Here is a 13,291-nt window from a genome sequence, read left to right on the forward strand (position 1 = left end):
GTCCCTGAAACTTCACTTAGTGTTCCGATAACCAACTCGGCTCCGTCGGCCTCCCTCGCAAGCCTACGGACGCTCTCCTACTAATTAAAGTGAAAACAGGAAGCAGTTCTGAGGAGGGTTCTACAGGCTTGACCGGACTGGAAGAGGGGTCCAGAACACACAAACAAGGGGAGGCGCCCCCCATCTTGGGCCGGCAGGGTGCTCTGAGGCCGTCGAGTCCAACCCCATCATCTTACAGACGAGCCGAGCCAACGGAAGACCCACAAGGTCACCCAGATGTTAACAGCCAGAGGCAGGATTTGAATCCAGGTCCCCTTGGAACGAATTTTAATTTAACTTAAAGTTAAAATTAAATGATTCAATCACAACAAAGTGAATCTAAGCTTAATTTGGTTTTGTTTTTTCCAACTTCTGACACTATAGACCTGCAGCAACACTCTGGTAGACGGGGTTGGGATGCTGGGAGAGGGCCCTAATTGTGGCTGCTTTAAAGAGGTCTCCACTAATAGAGGCAGCCTGGCTCAGGGGCGCTGCCGTGCCAAGCCCGCAGGTCCGAGCACAGTCAGCGCTGGGGATGCCAGAAGGGCCTCAGTTCTACCCGGAGCTGCCAACTCTCGCCACCCCAGGAGCACCGGCGGCAGATGGGCACACAATGGGGCAGCAAGGACGGACTTCAGCGAGAAACAAAAGGCCAAGCTCGCCGGGTGACTCGTTACTTAGGGGTGACTAAGGGCTGTCCTGGCCACCAAGGAAGCCGCCCCCGACTCTGAGTCGGCAGCACCACCGGCGCTGCCATCTGGCAGGGCACCCACTGCGCCGAGGCAGAAGGACATTCAGGTGGGAGACATGACGGGCCCTTCCTGAGGGAACGAGCTCTACTTGGGAATAAAGGCTGGGGTTTGGGTTCGGGTCGTGCCTATTCCTGAGGGGACCCGCGTCCGAGCCGTCTGACTCGTCTGCTCCCTCCAGTGTAAGTCGAAGGGCTGGACCCCAGGCCCTCCCAGGGACGTTCTAGCCCTAGCGGCACCCGAGTGCGAGAGCGGCGCTCTCCCCGCTGTGGAACGGTAAGGTCCAGGGACGGGCGACTCGCTCCATCTAGGCAGAGGAAGGCGGCCATCCCGGCCCCACGAGGCCCTGCGCCGCCCGCTGGGGGGCCTCCTGCGGGTCTGGGTAGCTGCGGGCCGCTGCGCCCCCGCCAGAATTCAGGAACAGATGTCGAAGCTGTTGCGGAGAAGAGGGAAACGCTGAACAGCCTGGCGAGAGCACATTTGAAACTCGTCCCAGCCAAGTGAAGACGCGTAAAAAGAGCAGCAGAAACCAATGTGGCTCGGCGGGGATGCAAAGAGCGGCAACAGAGAAGCAGAGGCTTCCGCAGAACATAAACAGTCTGCTGAGGGGGAGGACTTGGACGCCGGAGCCCAGGGAAAATGGAGGCTTCCAGGAGGCGGCGCGCCCTCAGCACGAGAATGACCCCCATGCGGCGGAAACGCGCTACCAAGACGGAGGCCAAGTCAGGACTTCGTCCCCATCCCGAAACGGAGCGAGGGCTGGCGAGCTCTAGCGAGCGAGTGGAAATGTCTCCTCGAGTGCCCGCAGCACACAGGCCTGTGAGCACCCCGAAAGGAGGGCCGCGTGTTGATGGTGGGACTGATTGATTATGGCATTCCCGACCCAAGAGGATTCCCCTGGGTCCTGGCTCCCACCCTGTTAGGCCGCATTCCCGTCAAGTCCCATGCTGGGGGATCAAAGCCGCCTCACGTGCTCATTGGCCGCGTCATGTGCTCATTAGCCGCGTCACGTGCTCATTAGCCGCGTCACGTGCTCATTAGCTGCCTCCCACCGACATTCCCAAATTCTCCAATCAAAGTCTGGGGACACGGCAGAGGCCTCCCTCTCTGGCCGCCATCAGAGGAGCCCGCACTCCACCCCCAGCCTCCCCTCTCCTCCTCGGGTGTCCCCCCACGAGAGAATGACCAGGCATTCTGCCTGCCACCGGCCTCGCCCAGGGCACGAGTCCGAGATCCCCCGTGAGGCCATCAAGGCCCGCTCGGTGGTCTTTGCTTCTGCCCACCGCAACAGCTTCGTCCTGACGGGCCAAAGGCCGCCCGCAGCGGCACTCCCCGGCCCGCCGCCTTGTCTCCCTCCTTTAGGCTCTGGGCCGGCCGGGGTGGGAAGGGCCCGCTGGCCTGGGCCTCTGCCCCTCGGACAAGCAGCAAACGCTCTGAGGAGGCGGCCCGTGAAGGCAGGCATCCTGCTCGGCTTCAACGGACAAGTCCGATTCCACGCTGCCGGCGGCCTGGACCGGGGCGTCCGGAGACGGACCTCGTAGTGGCCTCTGGCTCCGGGGGATGCCGAGACCCCCGGCCTGTGGAACGAAGGCCGCTCAGGCCGGGGCCCCGGGGGCAGAGAGGGGCCTTTCAGAGCCGGGGATGCCGGGCCCACGGAACAAGCGGATCCACATGCCCTTAGCCTGAGGCAGGAAGAGAAACCCCAAAGGCCCCCTTCTGTCCCCCTCAGTGTCCTCCTCTCTAAGACGGGGCCACAGGAGCCCTGCTCAGCGGCACGCAGGGGGCCCGCGCTGCCCTGGGAGAGCGGGGCCTGGCACGGGGCCTCGTGGCCCACCGGGCACGCGAGAGGCTCGACAAGGTCCCATGGGCTGATGGACGCGCGGACGGATGGACAGACGGACGGACGGACGGACGGCCCGACTCAATCGTCGTAGGAAAAAGGGAAAGCCGAGCCACGGTCGGCGCGCAGGCAGGAACCACAGACACGGCTTCCGAGGGGCGGCGGAGGGGGGCCGTGTGCCGCGAGGACAGAGAGGAGCCGCGGGGTGGCAACCTCAAAAGGTCGGGCCCTCGCTATTGGATGAAGATGCCGTGTTTGGACAAACCAAAATCATATGCATGTGAAAAGGGATCGGGCAGCCCGGTAGCTCAGTGAATAGTCAGGCCTGGAGGCGAGAGGTCCTGGGTTCTAATCGAACCACAGTCACTTCCTAGCTGGGTGGTCCTGGGCAAGTCACTTTCCACTCCTCTGTCTTAGAACCAACAGAACGTTTACCAAGGGGCGGGGACAGAACAAAGTCCGGGAATGCTGTCACTCAGCGGAAGGCTACTGCAGACCAACCACGATTCTACCCATAAGCCAGTCTAGGACGAAGCCTTTCTTGTGCAAGAGAGAGCATCTGATCACCCACTGGCCAAGCGTGGCTCCCCCTCCCCCCACTAGTCATGGAAAGCGTCATGGCGGGGCCTCAGTCTTTACCTCCGGAAAGGGGCCCGCTGGGACGGTCTCTAACTGTTCCTGCATCACCCAACAGCAGCCAGGCGCAGCGGGCCGACCGGAGCTCTGGGCCAGGCGGCTCCCTCCTGCAAGGACCCCTCCCGGGCCTCGCTGCCAGCGCGACGCTGTGCGCCCAGAGAAACCTAGTAGAAGTGCCCGCTCAGGATCACTCTCACGAGCCCGGGAGCTGCTGTGGCTGGTGCCGAGGACGGGCCATTTCCAAGCAGCTGGTTCCGGTCCAGGCGCCAAAGGGTGCAGGCCCGGTGAGGAAGGAGGAGCCTCCCCCTCCGCCTCACAGGAGCCCTGCGCCCAGGGGAGGCGCCCAGAGCCTGCCCATCCCTCGACCAGCACGCCCGCCGCCCTGCGGGGCAGGAAGCCCCGCCAAGGCCGCTGGAGACGCGGCCCGGAAACGGTCCCTCCACCTTCTCCGCCTGGACGGAAAAAGTGAACGACAGAAAGGAGGGAGCCGGCGACCTCACACTGGACAAGGGCCGCGGGGTGTCCGGGAAAAGCTGGGCTCACCGCGGGGGGACCTGGGGCGCCCGGAACCTCCACGGGCCTCATCAGCACGATGGACCCACTTTACAGAAGAGCAGACGGAGGCCGTGGAGGTGGTCAGCCGCGGCTTTCACTCTTGGACCCCCTCCAGACCAGCCCCTCAAACAGCGAGAAGCGGCCTGTCCGGGGATTTGTCTGCGATCCCTCGGCAAGCGTCCGAGATGAACCCCGGGACACGGGGCTAGGAGAGGCTTAGCGGCCGCCCCGGTTTTACCAGTGAGGAAACCGAGGCTCAGGAAGGCCTCCGGGAGGGCGCCGAGGAAAGGCTTCTCGTCAAAGGTGTAGGCGTCGGCCCGGTCTCTGGACACACTGCCCCTGGACCCATCGGCAATGGAGGCCCACCACGGCGGCCATGGCTGTCCCCCTCCGCCTCAAGCACTCCTGCAAGGCCGGCAGACTCGAGCCAGGGGCTCTCCGCTGGGGCTGGGCCGGCCCAGGGTCCAGAACCCCCCAACCTTCCCTCGCAGAATCAGTTCTGGGCAGAAAGCGACAGGGACTGGGCGACAGATGTCAAGTGACTCGCCCAGTCGTGTCTGAGGCCACACTTGAACCCAGGACCCCGTCAAGGCCGGCTCTCAACGCGACGAGCCCCCCCCGGCTGCTCCGGGGCGATCCACAGGGAACATCCGAGCAGAAGAGGAATCGGGCCGTTCTGGTTGCTTCCCCTCTCGCCCAGATGTCGCTTTTCTCTCTTCCCCCCATCCACTAGGCTGAAAAGCCCCAGCGGGTCCAGGTGGGGGGCCTTCCCGGCCCCCAAACCCTGCCGCGGCTCATGAGCCCTCGGTGGGGGGGCAGGAAGCCCCCACCGCCCCCGAGGGCCCTGCGACGTCACCATGCCGGGAAGGCACCAGCGTGGCGAGCTCGAGGGGGGACGCTCGTCCCCAGCAAGCCTCGCACTCCCGAATACGCGCCAGACAGACAGTCGTGTCAGCGTCAGACGTGAGAGACGATAATGAGCTCCAGAGAGAGCAGACAAGCAGGGTGCAGACGCCGGCTGAGGAGGGAGAGCGGCCCCGGCGCCGCCCTAACCCCGTCCTTCCCAAGCCTCCCCGCAGCTCCTGCGGCTGGCCCAGTGACCCCCTCCCCGAGGCGGCTGGCGAGCCCGAGTAGAAGGTGCCAGTCTCAGCCGTCTCTCCCTAGTTCCGGGAGAGAAGCACCTTTCGGGGCCGACCCCCTCCCTGGGCACCGAGACCCAGAATGGCTGCTTCCCTGTGCCCACAGCGGCCAAGTGCCTGACGCAGGACTTGAACTTGGGACTCTGTGCGTCACACCCTGTACCGGCCTTCTCCCTGCCCCCACCCACCCCCTCGGTGTGGGTCCCACACAGCATCCTCCCAGCCTCCAGGATACGTGTTGGGATGAGTCCGCTTCAAGGGCAGCTTCCCTACTTTAACAGCAACTCCAACAAAGTCCTGCCTCAATGAGCAGGTCCGGCCTCAGCTTCCTCATCTGTAATGTGGAACACCACCAGCATCTACTTGACAGAGAGCCGGTGAGGATCCAAGGAGATGCCGGCTTTGGAAAGTGCTGTGTAATCAGAATCTGCTCCCGGACTCCAATTCCCAGCATCCCGCAGCCCTTCGCACATGATGTCCTTGTTCTGGAGATAAGTTTCTGGGGCCCCGCCCCTCTCTTCTCCTGCTAATGTGGTGGGAAAATTCTCTTTACTCAGGCTTTTACTTGTCTTTTTATTTCCTTACTTCAAGTGATTATTAATCAATCTTATACATAGAATACTTGAACCTTTGGATATTAATTTTAATCTTATATCCTCAACTGGGGGTCTCCAGCCCTTTCCTTAAAAGCTCTCCCAACTTGATCTGCCAGGGCCATCCTTCAAATGCCCTCCTAGGCTTCCCAACACGTGAAGCCTTCCCAGATTGACCCCAGTTCAGCTCTCCACGCTGGCCTCCCACAGGGCTCTTGGGAGACTCTTCCATTCCTGCTCTCCTGGTGGTGGCAGCTTTTTGGGCCTCGATGTGAAGATGGTGTGAGAAGAGCCAGGCCTCCATTGAGCAAAGCTCTGGGTAGCCATAGTGCCCCCAAAGTCAGACACGGAGCTCCCTCCTTGTCTGACGCTTCACCCCTTTTCTCCTCCCCCTTGGCTGAAACCTACTGCTGTGGGCATTCTCTGGGAATCTGGGTTAGATGGTTACAGACTGACATATTGATTTATCAGCCTATAGAAAACTCTGTCTAGATTCGATGATGCAAACCCAGTCCATTGTGCTAACCTTGTAAATCATTACCATCCACTGTGGGGCTGAAAACCTTACCTAATCCCTCAGCCAGTTCAAATCTCTCTCTAAATTAGAAGCTTGGATCAATAAACTTTGCTGTGATTTGCTACCAGCTTGTCTCTGGCCTCAGGATCCCCAAACCCATTTTCTCTCCTCTCCACCCCATCCTGGGGTCCCTTCAATTATATGAGAGAGCTGGCCTCTCTCGCCCCCACAAAACCAGAGCCAAAGGGTCACCCTCACCTCTGGTTCGTGGTAAGCTCTTTCTAATCCTCATCTTCCGCCCATCTGGATGGCAGGCTCCCAGAGGGCAGATGCCAGGTGTTCTACTCCTTCTATGAAGGGGAAGGGGAGAGGGTGGGGGGCCTTTTTCTTCATGAGCCCTCCTGGTTCCAAGGAAAGAAGGGGGGCCTGGGTTCAAATGCCAGCTCTGGCCCCTCTGGGCAATGGCCAGCCCTCTCTAGGCATTTTCTTTTCTATGGACCAGAGGGAAGTAGCTGGCTTGTCTTTCCAGGTTTCTTCCCCATCTTAGTGAAGGCTCATGAGGGTGTCAGGGACGGCTCTCTGGGCAGGGTCCCTGACAGACACATGTCTGGAAAAGATCACAAGAGGTGCCTTTCTCATTTGAAAATGGACAGGTCAGACAAAATGGTCTCCAGGGTCCCTGCCAGCTTCACATCAAGGCTCTCTGAAAGCAGCTGGGCATAGTGGAGTGGGCAGTAGAGGCGGGGTTAGAAGACCTGAGCTCAAATATTGCCAACCTCATAGTAAGTGCCTCAGTTTCCCAGGCTATACAAAGAAGTTGGATTCGACAGCCTCCAAGATCTGTCCAGGAAGTTCTAATCTACGACCTATGGTCTCCCAGGGCCTCCGTTTTCTCATCTATAAAATGATGGCGCTGGACTCCAGGACTTCTGAGGTCCAGCTTCAAACTTGGGAAAACCAACATCAGTTGGGACGGTGCTATTGCCTGGAGGAACTACAGGACATCCAAGCGATGCTCAGTGCTGGATGTGTGTGTGAATGGGTGTGAGAGTGACAATTCAGTCTCAAGCTGTCAAGAGATGGAAAGAATATTGCTGAGTCCTGGTAAAACCCGAGTTCAAATCCAATTTCACATATCTTCTAACTGGGTGACCCTGGGCAAGACGCTCAATCTCTGCCCGCACGAGTTTTCTCAACCATAAAACGGGAATACTCATAACACCCATCTCCTGCGTTTGTTGTGACGATCCAACAAGATAATACTTGTCAAGTGCTTAGCCTGGAGCCTGGCACAGAGAAGATTCCCAATAAACAGAAACGCTTCTTCCTTTCCCATCCCAGGTCCTGCTCGGCTCACTGCTCCAAGGCCTGCCCTGCAAACAGTGCCCGCCTCCTCAGAAGGCCAACACGTTCTAGGGCAACTGCCAGCCTCTAAAAGCATTTTGTGCTTCTGCGGCCTGCCTCTAACCTCGGATCACAATGGGCATGTGAGCACTCAGCATTCAGCCTTACATGTTGGTACACACTGTTCAAAGCCAAATGGACAGAACCCAGCCAATGAAGGAACACAGAGAACCAAGCAAGCAAGCACTCCCACTGCGAGGGAACACACCTAAAAATCAACTTGTACCTTTTTTAAAATGAATTTCGCATCCACGGAGGCTATTAACTGATCATTACACTCAAGCTGATGTCCCTTATTAAGGAGATGCCCGATGAGGTGGATTTATTCTCAAAATATATCCACGCTGTTGCTGCCAACAGAAATCTCTCTGATCTTATCCACATTAGCCAATGTTTTTCCTAATAAAGCATTTGTTTCATAAATAAGCCTTTAATTTGAAAGTCTTAGGAGCCAAGATGTTTGTGTCTCTTCAAAGTATTTGTTTCCATTGTTTGGCAGAAATCACTTTGCTAGGGCACCAAACGCTTTGGCAAAGGTTTCCACCCACTTCCCTGGGAAAGCCTTGGCTGGAAGAACCATTTTCAACCCCGCAAATTTTTTTTATTTTTTGCAAATGTTTGGGCTATCCCAGCCACAAACATCTGCCAGTACAGACACAATCTGTGAATCAAAACAAACCATCGGATGTGTATGTGCCAGGACAGAAAAGTTGGGAGTTAATTAGTAATAGAACTTGGCTTTAATTATTAGCAATTAAAGAGTTCAAAGATCACGGTGGTGGACTCGTGGGCTTCTCTCCCTAGAATTCTTATGCTGGGGGAGAGGCAGCTGCCCTAGCTTGCAGTGCTGGAATGGCAAGGTGGTGGTCATACGGGTCCTTTCCATTCCTCCATTTGGTCTAGACCTCTTTGGGAGAGCAGTCATTTAACCCCATTGATTGTGACTGCAGGGGATGGGTGCTAGACGGGAGGATTTTTTAGCCTGGTTAGGTTTTTTTTTTAATTGATAACTGTTTCAGTATAATTGGTTCCTTGAGCATCTTCGTTATTCTTTTATGTATTTGAGAATATGCAGCTGAGGAGTCCCCCAGCTGCCCCCACGGGGTCCGGGACAACCCTCAGAGAGTCTCTCCGGCCCCCCCAGCAGTCCCAGATCTAGGCTGTTCTCCTCTCAAAATCACAACAATGGGGGATGGGGACGGGGAGAGGGAGGGAACCTATCGGTTGGGTTCCAGAAAAAGCTGTCGATATTTACATTGAGGGAAACTGTCATATGCTTTGTTTTCCGGCTGCTCTGTGTGTGTGTTTGGAAGTCACAGTTGTGCCTTGCACTTCAGATCTACCTATAGCTTTGCACATTTTAATTAGCAAATGAGGACTTTTCTCTGAAAAGCTCCCAAACTGTTTGTGCTCGATAATTAAGAGGAGTAGAGCAGACTTGGACCGGCTGAGCTGGGGAGGAAATGGCAAACCAAGCGCATACCTGGGAAACAGGAAATGGCTCAAATGAAAACACTTGAGGGACCACTGGGATAGCGGCTAGGTCGGCAGTGCCCGCCCCTTGCAAAGGCCTCTCGGGTGCTGGATTCTGCTCCGGGGAGCCCGACGCCTTCTCACAGGCACGTCCGGGGCCCCGGCTTTGCAGAACGCTGCTGCTAAGGGGTAGGAGCTGCTGTCAGGCAGATGGCTCAGCAGAATGGCCCTCAGATGGCACAGAATCGCAGTGTTGTGGATGATTTCTTCACTAATTTCTGGCACTCCTGCTACATGCTGTTATCAGGAAATCTGGAGGCTGGGCACCAACAGGTGACGACACTCCGTGAGGGACCCCAAGTGCCAAGAGCAGAGCCATGATTGTCAAGAGAGTGGCTAGATGCTGCCTTCTCCCTCCAGGAAGGGAGGGAGTCCACAGTGTCCACTGTGCCCTCTTCTAATGAGTGTTCAAAAGAACATCTCCAGCTGTGTGACTTTGGAACAGTCACTTAACCCCCTCTGCCTGGCTCTTACTGCTCTTCTGTCTTGAAACTGATATTTAGCAGCAGTTCTAAGATGGAAGGTAAGGGATTAAAAAAAAAAAGGAATTACAGAAGAGGCTATGAAGCATGTTAGATAGAGTGCAGGTCCAGAGTAGGGAGAATCTGGGTTCAAATCTAAGCTCTGACACTTCCTAGCTGCATGACCCTGGGCAAGTCACTTCACCCCCATTGCCTGGCCCTCACTGCTCTTCTTCCTTGGAACCAACACACAGTATCGATTCTAAGACGGAAGGGAAGGAAGGTTTAAAGAAAAAAAGAGCATCTCACCTCCACACCCACACGTCTACTCTCATCTTTACAAAAAATTCTGGGGAAAGATCTACAGCTATATGAAAAGCACTAGAGAAGAACACAAACAATCTCTGCCAAAGGGGACGTCTTTACAGCCACACAAATGGCTGAAGCCTCCTTTAGGCTGTTTGCTGATCACCCAAAAGAAATGGACTCGGCCAGCCAAATGCTGCCTTCATGGCCATCCTCCAAAAAGGAGGCTCCAGAGTGGCCCGGAAGATCTCAGGACAAACACAGCCACTAGCCACCGAGTAATGTCTAGGGAAGCATGAAGCAGGGCAGATGCCCGCGGCTCTGAAGTGGTCACCGCTGCCAAGGCACGGTCCATGGGGAGACTCCCTCTAGATGGGCACTGTCAGATCCCCCAAAGATCAGAGGAGGGTGGGGGATCAGCCTGAGCCAACACAGGTATATCGAACACAGGACCCAAACCCAGGTTCTCAGAACAAGGGCTGACACTGGTCTTCCAGATCAAACACGAAGCATGCCTCAGTACCTGCTCTGCGCCATCCATCATGGACACAAAGACAAAAAGGACATACATGATCCTTGCATGGCATTTGGGGGAAGACAACGCGTGTGAGGATATGCCAACGATACACAAAATAACAATACGAAGAAGCCGAGGAGGAGGAGACGCCGGCAGTGGAGAATGATCTGGTGGTGGATGCGGCAAGGCCCAGGAAGCAGTAGAGAGGAAAAGCACCAGAGCGCAATTCATACCAGAAAAACTAAGTGGATGGAAAAAGCCCATCCTGTTGACTATGATGTACGGTGTGTGGCGAGGCAGTTCTGCTAACACCTGAACAGAGATATCTGGGACAGGCATTACAAATGGCAAGTAAGAACCCAGACTTTAGTAGGAGGGAGAGTGAGGTGAAGTCTGTCATTCCTTTTCCAGGCACGTCTGCCCCTTTATGACCCTGTTTGGGGTCTTCTTGGCCAAGATCCTGGAGTGGTTGGCCATTTCCTTCTCCAGCTCATTTCACAGATGAGGAAATGAAAGCCAACAGGGTTTTCTTAGCAGAGGTACTGGAATGGTGGGCCATTTCCTTATTCCGCTCATTTTACAGAGGAGGAAACTGAGGCAAAAAGTGACTTGCCCAGTTACACAGTCAGTGTCTGAGGCCAGATTTGAACTTAGGAAAATGAGTCTTTCTGACTCCAAGCCTGGTGCTCTATGCCCTGAGCCACCCACCGGCCCCTTTTGGACAAATCCCAAGATTCTCCTCAGCACAGTCACCCCTTTTAAGCACAGACATTGTCCCAGGAAATCTGTCAGGTATCAAATCAGAATGCCACAATCTCCAAAAAATCAAGGAGAAGCGGAGAGACCCACATCAGGATGAATAAGCTTCATTTCTCTCCACCTCAGTTTTCTCATCTGGAAAATAGGCATAAAAATAGCAGCTACCTCTCTGAGGGAGGACGGTGCGAGATCATGTGCACAAAGCACTGTGCAAACCTGAAAGTGCCGCATGTTATTATTGCTGTTAGTGTTTCCCAACAGAGGTGATGGGCTTGATAAAGAATGAAACGTGCACTTTTGGATATGGCCAAAGCAGGAGTGTTTTGCTTCTCTAGCCAGCCGTCACAGGGACTTTCTTTTTGCCTTTCTTTTTCCATTGGAGGTTGGGGGAGAAGGAATGAGAGAAAATATCTGTCAGTTAAAAAAATTAAATTAAAAAGAATCTTTTTAATTAAGCTCCTTGAGGTGAGGATTGGTTGGGTTTGTTTTTTTCCCATTCTCTGGCACAGAGTCTGGCATTCAATAAAATGCTTGATAATAGTTGGAGTCGGGGAGTGAGGTGGCACAGTGGACAGAGCGCCAGGCCTGGAGTTGGGAGGTCCTGGGTTCAAATGTGACCTCAGACACTTCCTGGCTCTGAGACCCTGGGCGAGTCACCTGACCCCCACTGCCTAGGCCTTACCGCTCTTCTGCCTCAGAATTAAGAGTTAAAAAAATAATGATTGGTCGCTTACTCCTTCGGTGCGGGGCGCACCCTCAGACAGAAGCACGCCCAGGCCCCAAAGACAGGCATCTGTGCCCCCCCTTCCCAATGCAGATCCAGGGAGCAGGAGAGGAGATGAAGCGAGTTCAAGGGCTCCCTGGAATCTCCTGAATGCGCTGCAGTGACTAAGCCCACTCCAGGCAGCAGCCTTTGGCGAGCAGCGAGCCGCTCACCAAAAGGAAATCAAGACTTTGGCAAGGCAGAACTGCGAGGAATGTCTAAGAGGGAGCTCTTGCCAGCGCTCGCTCGTTCCCTGCCTTCCCCTTTGAACATGCTAACAGGAGTCCCAAAGCAAATCAGCGTCTGACCTGTCAAATCCTGCCGCTGCTGGCTGCATGCGAAGACGGAGTGGCAGCCGTAACATGGAATTTCCTTGTTTTTATTAGTTTAAGACTCTTCCAGAGCAGCTTTTACATTGGGGAAAACGCCGACACTCGGTCCTGCTGCAAACTTAGATCCAGTTACCTCTCACATGGTTTCAATCACTTTGTCTGCCAATTCTTACTAGTTATCAAAAGCCATTTGTGGTTTCCACCCGGGGCCCGTCTGCGCCCTCCCTCCCGCCGGTGAGGTCATGCTGCTGGGTCCGGGCACAGGCCTGAGCGCTGTCCGGTGCGGGAGGACGGCGGGCCCGGAGCCGGGGCTTTGGCAGGTGAGGAAACCGAGGCCCCCCGAGAGGAGCTGGCTCGCCCGCGGCTGCACAGGGCATCTGAACAGGCCTCCCCGCTACAGGCCTGCCTTGGCGAAACCTCAGTGGAACCATCTACTTTTCAGTCAACGCGCTCTCGCCAAGCTCTGAGGGCGGACGGCCCGCTGGGGGAGGGGCACAGCGACGGCACAGCACGCCCCCGCCATCAGGGGATTCGAGAAGGACTCCAGAAGAAGGTGGCGAAGAGGGGAGTCTGGAAGGACACGGAAATGCTCGGGGGGCCGGGCGGAGAAGGGCCGGGCCGGAAGCAGGGAGCCGAGGAGCTCGCCCGCCGGCTCTGCGCTGGGGACTTTCCTCGTGGCAACAGTCAATAGGCCGCCTGGTGCCGGGCCCAGGAAGGGAGACTGACAAGGGGCGGCCGCTTGCCCTCCGGAGCTGCTCCTTCCTGGCGGCGCCTCTCAAGAGCGGCTCTGGCTGCCCCCCTCCTCTTCTCCTTCCGGCCGCCGGCTTGCGCTCCCCCTCGAATCCCCAGCCCGGCCCCCGGGCCCCCCGCGTGGCGCAGCCCCCCCTTTCTGGCTCTCCCGTCCTGCACTTGCTGCCGGCGTCGCGGCAGCTTCTCAGCTGTGCGAGTTGCGGCGTTCTCGGCCGCGCCATGGACGCGCAGCAGCCCGCTCGAGTCGCTGCAGAGGGCGCCATCTTCCCCGCGCGCCTTCCTCCTCGCGGTCTGCAAAAGGACCCACGTGGGACAAGCCCCCCGATGTAGTGGGTGAGAACACTGGCCGACAGGGCTAAGTGCAGGTGAGGCAAGCGTAAACTTCAGCGCCATTGACG

At 56.5% G+C, this 13,291-nt stretch overlaps 1 protein-coding gene across 11 annotated transcripts in view; it reads right to left on the reverse strand.

Annotated features, from left to right (window-relative positions):
* CUX1 (cut like homeobox 1) overlaps positions 1-13,291 on the reverse strand; it is a 294,746-nt gene that overhangs the window by 223,074 nt on the left and 58,381 nt on the right. The gene's annotated exons all lie outside the window — the stretch shown is intronic.

This window comes from Monodelphis domestica, chromosome 2 (assembly GCF_027887165.1).
Source record: "Monodelphis domestica isolate mMonDom1 chromosome 2, mMonDom1.pri, whole genome shotgun sequence".
In the NCBI taxonomy this organism is placed as follows: domain Eukaryota; kingdom Metazoa; phylum Chordata; class Mammalia; order Didelphimorphia; family Didelphidae; genus Monodelphis; species Monodelphis domestica.